Source organism: Mastigoproctus giganteus, chromosome 2 (genome assembly GCF_048544385.1).
Source record: "Mastigoproctus giganteus isolate SK-2022 chromosome 2, ASM4854438v1, whole genome shotgun sequence".
Taxonomy (NCBI): domain Eukaryota; kingdom Metazoa; phylum Arthropoda; class Arachnida; order Uropygi; family Thelyphonidae; genus Mastigoproctus; species Mastigoproctus giganteus.
Genome location: NC_143576.1, coordinates 185,462,963 through 185,470,537, shown reverse-complemented (window position 1 = coordinate 185,470,537; position 7,575 = coordinate 185,462,963).

Here is a 7,575-nt window from a genome sequence, read left to right as displayed (position 1 = left end):
GCTGGTTTCTTGACAAGAACGCCAGACTGTCCATTCATTCACTTCCTGGTTTCGACCTGCGGCTTAGATCAAAACGCTTTTTAATTAATGGGGAGTAACAGACCAAACCTGAATATCCACACCGTGAAAATAACACAACATAACGCTCAGAGGTCCAAGGCTGTTGCTGCACAACTGGTCAAAAAGGCAGATGAAGAGAACTTAGATGTGCTGCTTCTTCAGGAGCCCTACACTCATAACAAGGAGGTAAAAGGCTACCCCTTGAGATTTAAAGTGGTCCAGGTTGATTGTGACACACCCTGGGCAGCGATCGTCGTTCGCAATCCCGAATAGACTGTCACCAAAATCACTGATCTGTGTACTAGGTGGGCTGTGTGCGCCCATGTAATTTCACCACTGGGGCAATTCTACTTAGTTTCGATATACTGTCGACCGATGGAAGATATTCTTCCTGACACCCAATGTTGTCAGGAAGATATTCTTCCTGACAACGTCTTAAGGGCTACTTGTCTAACAGCAACCTGGTCATTCTAAACAAACCTAACTGCCTGCCAACTTTCTCCAGTACCCTGTGGGAAGCTACAATAGATGTCACCTTAGCCTCAAGCTCCATTGCTGAGCACCTTGCTTCCTGGACAGTCCGTGAGGACTGGACCACCTCTGACCACAGGGTACTAACCTTCCAGCTACACCGTTCACTAGTCACTCAACCAACCAACCGAACTCAACAAAGAAGATATGCCCTAAATAAGGCTGACTGGAACCTTTTTAAGGATGAATTGACCAGTGCAGCCAGCCGCTTCAATCCTGGCGGCCTAAGCCCAGACCAGCATCAACGCTCAATTACACAGATCGTCACTAATGCTGCAAACAAGGCTATCAAAAAGAAGAGATTCACACCTGGTGCTGTCCCCTGGTGGTCACCAGAACTCCAGGCTCTTAGACACGAAGTCATTTACCGACGAAAACGCTATCAACGTGCAAGAAGAACATGGCCTCCAGAAGAAACAGAGGCTTTACTGCAGCAATATCGAGTGACCAGGAACCAGTACACCACAACAACGAAACAGCGAAAAAGGCGCTTATGGGAATCCCTGGTAAGCACTGAAGGGAACGCTGATCCCTGGGGGTTGTGTACAAAGTGACCACTAACGAGCTCCCCAGAGGCGAGATCGTATCAACCACAAAATTACCGAACGGACTCTACACCAGATCGTGGCAAGACACTATCAATAATATTCTAGACGCTACATTCCAGCAGCCTGCTGACCCACACACAACGGAACAGCTACAGCTCTGCACGGAAAATGAAACATATCGCACAACTGCAATTGAAGAACCCTTCACCCCAACCGAGCTCAACTTGGCTGCATCTAGAATCAGAAACAAGAAGGCTCCGGGCAGAGGCATTCTCGATCCAGAAATCGTCCAGAAAGCCTTTGAACTTATTCCCACTACCATACTCAACCTGTTAAACCACTGTCTCCACCAAGGATTCATCCCCACACAGTGGAGGACTGCAACCGTTAGACTTATATTGAAGAATGCAAACAAACCACATGATCTGCCACAATCTTACCGGCCCATTGCACTGCTGCCAGTCTTCAGCAACCTTCTCGAACGGATGATCTCCCATAGAACAGAAGCCCAATACAATGACGCTGGTCTCTCCTCACCTAATCAGTACGGTTTCCGGAAAGGACGCTCCACGGTAGATGCACTGGAAACAATCATTGAAGCTGCTACCAACCACAACTCCAAATACTTTCTACTAATCTCCTTCGACTTTGCTGGTGCCTTCAATTCCCTCTGGTGGCCCAGCGTCCTGGGCAGGCTCCGGAGGGCGCAAGTCCCAGAAAACTTATATAGATGCATCATGACTTATCTCCATGACAGGCGAGTTGTCGTGTCCGCTCCCCCCCCCCTGCAGTGCCTCCAGACCAGTCTGCAGGGGATGCCCTCAGGGATCACTCCTGGGGCCTCTCCTATGGAATCTGGTGCTGGATGATTTCTTGAAAACCAAACTCAACAATATACAGACCCAGACCTATGCAGATGACCTGGTCATGATCTTTTCTGCCAATAACAGAGCCCAACTGGAAGCAACTGCCAACCAGACCATCTCCACCCTTCAAACTTGGGCAGAGCATAACAACCTAAAGATCTCCCCAGAGAAAACCAATTCGATCCTACTAAAAGGTACCCTTGATTTGAGAAGGCCACCCCAAATCAAGGTCAATGGTGTTACAGTAAAACTTAAAACAGAGCTTAAATATCTAGATTTGATCTTAGACAAAAACATTTCCTTCATTCCTCATCTAGACAAACTCAGGTTTAGATCACGAAGTATGCTGCTCAAGTCTCAAGAGTTGCCCGGAAGAACTTGGGCTTAAAGAAGAGAACGCTGTCCCTCTTCTATAAGGCACTTTTCATCCCGGTTATCACATATGCCTCTGGATTCAAGTACAAGAAGGCCAATACACAGATCGCGCCTAGGAACTATCCAGCGCTCTATTCTCCTTCTATCCTCGCATGCCTGTCACACTGTCAGTACCCATGCGCTCCAGGTCTTCACTGGACCTGGAGATTGTTCGTTATGGGTTGCTCTACCAAATAACCAAAGTAAGAGCAGTTACCTGGGCAGGTTTCACCACTGACCCAGCAAATAATAAAAACGGTGAAAAGAAGAGACTTAATGAACATCTAACAGACACCTGGCAAGAAAGATGGCAGACCTCCACTAAAGGCGCTGTCACCAAAAGATTCCTCCCAGATGTCAGGGTCTCCTACCCCCTCACACCTGTCTGGTTTTCACCGGGACTCTATGCTACCTACCTCCTCACTGCACATGGCTCCTTCCAGAAAAAACTACATGACTTCAGAATTTCAGACTCACCACGCTGTCACTGTGGAGAGGATCAGACGTTGGGAGCACCTTGCCCACAGCTGTGAAATCTACGAGGACTTCAGGAGGATCCTAATAACGAAACTATGCTTCAACTACCAAAATCAAGAACACCTCACCCTACAGAATGAAGAAACTTACCGAGCCCTGACTCAATTTGCAATGGACCTATTTACCAGGCAGAAAGCGCTACCACCACCTTAGTATCCAAATCAATAGGTCATAACAACCATGACTGCCAATTGTTGCTGCGCATCATTGAGCCATGTATGGTAACGCCTTGGACCAACTTACACAAGACCTGACCAACAAACCATCCGGAGTACAGAACCCAACTTGATCCCTCACATATCAAGTAGTCAACTGTTCTCCCCACTTGGTTGGGAAAATACTAGCAGTGCAATCAAAGACAGGGTCCACACATACCTTGACAAACTCCTCATCATTGATTCCTGCACCAACTTCGCCGGACCAGACGTGACACATCTCATCAAGAAGAGACCTACCATCGATCCGCGGACTTGACCATCATATCTTGGGATCGTTTTGACCACCCCACTATTCGTTATCATGGACTACTGGACCAGGCTTCAGTCTTGATGCGACACAGACTCACCAAATGGAGTTTCAATGACGACACCTGGACTAGACGTTCCTGAACATGACCCATTCACCACAGTAGCACTCATCCTGCTGGATTTCCAGCAAGTTGTCGACTCCAACTGATTGGTCGTGCTAACTGTACCTACCCTGCACTTGCGGCTCTCTCTCTCTTTTTTTTTTTTTTTTTTTTCCGGCTTCTTTCTTCTGTTTCCTACCATCCGTCCTTACACAATGATTTTTCTCTTACACAATTATTTTTTTTTTTTTTTTTTTTTTTGTGTGGGGAGGTGGTTTTTTGTCCACACGCCACCCCACTCTTCTCTTTGGTGAGGCACTGGGCATACCACACTGTCTTCAGGGGCCATCTTTCCTGTCGGCCCCTTTCTTCTGTTTCCTACCCTCCAGTCTTCTGCCTTCCTCCCTTACTTTTTCTCTTGCACAACGTTTTTTTTTTTTTTTTTTTTTTTTATATATATATATATATATATATATATATATATATATATATGTGTGTGTGTATATATATATATATATATATATATGAGTTAAGTTAATAATGGTAAGAGTTTTTTAAAGGTAAAATATGACATACTAGCTTATCAGGTAGACCATAAACCATGGCGGGTACCCAACGTGACCTGGAAAAAATTAATCTATGCCATGACATAAGCCATAAATTATAAACATATATAAAAATAAAAATAATAATAATTAACCACAGTAGTCTAATCAAAAATAATTATTTTTGATTAGACTACTGTGGCAGCATTTACTATCAACTACGCACATATGCCTAACAATAATTATAGCTCTCTCTATAATTTTAATTTAATTTAAAATTTTGGCTATCCGTCGGGCTAACGGTCATCTTGCCAGTTTACTGCTAAATTTGGTATTAATTAACAAATTTTAATACTACCATTTGGCTCTAACTTACTACAAATTTTATACTTTTGGCTCTAACTACTACAAAATTTATACATTTGGCTCTAACTTAATACTATTTTACGTAATTTAGGACATAGTTACGCTGGACGATGACTACAGAAACGGATAGCTCGTTAATTATGGTTGATACATTGTAAGGGTTAGCCCTCGAAAAAGTCCCTTGCAATGTATCTTATTGCCATAACTAACATTTTAATGGTATTTTTATTTTTATATATGTTTATTATTTTTATATATGTTTATAATTTATGGCTTATGTCATGGCATAGATTAATTTTTTCCAGGTCACGTTGGGTACCCGCCATGGTTTATAGTCTACCTGATAAGCTAGTATGTCATATTTTACCTTTAAAAAACTCTTACCATTATTAACTTAACTCATATTCATACAGACCGATGTAATGTTTAATCGTCCTAGATGGCATTAATTGGTTATGTGACTACATAATGTTTATTATAATATTTATATTTATTATAACATTTAATATTTGCTTTGTTATACTTGGATATATATATATATATATATATACACCCTACAGGTCTAAATCTAAATACATCAAAATTATTGCCCGACCTATTTGGCCCTAGAACAAGTTATCAGCGAACAACCCTACGCTCTCTTAAAATTACAATTTGCTCAAGAAACAGGGATCATCTCATTCTCAAATCGGGTCCTAGCCACTGAAATCCCAGGAAAGTAGGTGGCAGGACCCGCCAGAGTACTGTAGCATCAGTGGTGCACCCGGGCAGCCTCCACGTGGCACGGTGTGGTAACGTCGGGTCCCACTAGGGGCTCGGCGGCTAATAGACCGGAGGAACAAAGGGCACAACACAATATACAGCACATGACCCCCACACACTTCAAATCTCTGGCCCCGATGTAATGAACACCCGCGGAGATGGGAGAAATCCCAGGAGCCGTTAGACACTAATATACCTTATACCTTACACCTTACACCTTACACCTTACCTGATCTGACAATCCCATTGTTTCGCTTCAAATAGCCCCTTTCTCTCTTGTTTGCAAATGAAAACACCTCCCTAGTATGGGCCACTGTTTTCGTTTATTCTTAGTTCGCTCTCTTTGCACGCATATGCATTTATAGTACTTGTTACTTCTGGTCTCGATTTAACTGCTATTTTAATTCGCACATTTATAACCCTCTATTTTTAAATCCAGAATTTTTGAAACCTTATTATCTACCATATTCTAACTTAATATTCCAACCTTAATATTTACCATATTCAAACTTAATATCCAAACCTTTATAATTCCCAATTTTCTCTTCCCTTCATGCATTTATTTCAGATAAAAAATATTTCCATTTTATTTGTAAGAGTGCACCCTTACAGAAGCATCCCTCTGCTTCCTCTCCTAAAACGTTTCGAATGCAGAAGTCGGCTGGGAAAGTCATGGCATCAGTCTTCTGGGATTCAGAAGGAGTGATTATTTCCTAGAACAAGGTGGCACTATCAATTCTGAGTATTATTCCGCACTCATTGGATTTGGCTCCATCAGACTATTTTCTATTTCCAAATCTCAAAAAGGACTTGAAGGGACAGAAATTCTCTCTCTCTCTCTCTCTCTCTCTCTCTCTCTCTCTCTCTCTCTCTCTCTCTCTCTCCCCAAGTGTACTTACTTACTGTGTCGTCTAGCTGTTGTAAAAGCAACTGTGCTAACTATGAAGGCTGTGTGGTTTAGCACACTTTCCAGTACTTCTGCCATATTGGCAGTTCTGCAAATTTCCACAATCTGTTATACAGTACTTGCTGATTATTTGACTCTGCAAAGATGATAATTCAGGCGAATCTTTCACCTGAATTATCACCTTTGCAGAATTTAAATCAACGGTAACATAGAGACAAAGTGTGATGCGTTCCGTAAATGCTGTGGCAACGTTTGTCGAAATATTTGCGTCTAATGATTGTTTGATGAGTACCTTTTAGTGGTCAAATGAACAGCTCTTAACGGCTAAGCGTAGAGTTCATCGGTACTCGAAGGAAGGACAACTATTCTTCCTCAGAAGTTTTAATATTACACCAGGAATACAAAAACATCATGAAACTATTTGTCAAAAACATAAATAACAGAAAAAACTTTTAACTCATTGGCCAATGAGGATCTTTATGGACTTATTTTATAAAAAAATCAATCACAATCAGATTTTTCCTGGAGATATTTTAAAGAGATATTTTAAACACAATTATCATAAATTATGTTAATACTTTAAGTTGGAAGCACACAGTTAAGATCCTGGATAGGATATTTCCTCAAGAATGCGTCAATTCTGTTCAGTCTGAAATTTGGAAATATAGTATTTCTTCAAATTTTCATTCTTCACCTTGGAAGAACTGATTGCTGTACATCAATGAAAAAAACAGGGAAATATCCTAGCCTGCACCTTATAGATTGTACCTTCCTAAACTGTTTTCGATCTTTTCAAATTAACTATTTACTATAACTTTTCAATAAGTGTTTAGATGCTCAGGTATTTTTACAGTTCGATAGAAATCAACCTGATTTAAAATTATTGTAAACTCAAACTCATGATCCTCAACCATATAGACCTATAGCGTTCTATTCACACTTGGCAAGTTTCTTGAATGCTGGATGGTTTACAAAATCAATTCTCTTTTTTCGCAGAAACAAATTTAACTTCAGCGTTTATATTCATAATATTCATTGGCTTCGAAGGTGCTTTTGACTCTTTATGAACGTGTACTTCGTCGTCTTATGCTCGTCAATTGCCCTTATCTACTCTACTTTCTTGTTAGAAGTTATTTTGCAGACCTCAGTCCTTGCTCAAACCTGGAATCAATCCGTCACGGGAACAGTCTTGAGAGATAGACCTCTGGCTTTGAGTCAGACCTCTGTCTTCGAGAGACTCCCGGGTCAAATCTCGGATCACTGATTTGAAAACTTGTTAATTAATTTTCTTTATTGCTGCTAAGTACGGTACAAGTACTAGGAACAATAATACTCATCACGTCGCCATGACCAGGAGTTTTATACCAAGGTAGAAAATGATACATGTGATTATAATTGGAAAAGAAAAAGTTACATAGGAAATTATAATTTACTCAAAATTAAAAGCGCATAAAATGAAATTATAATAAGT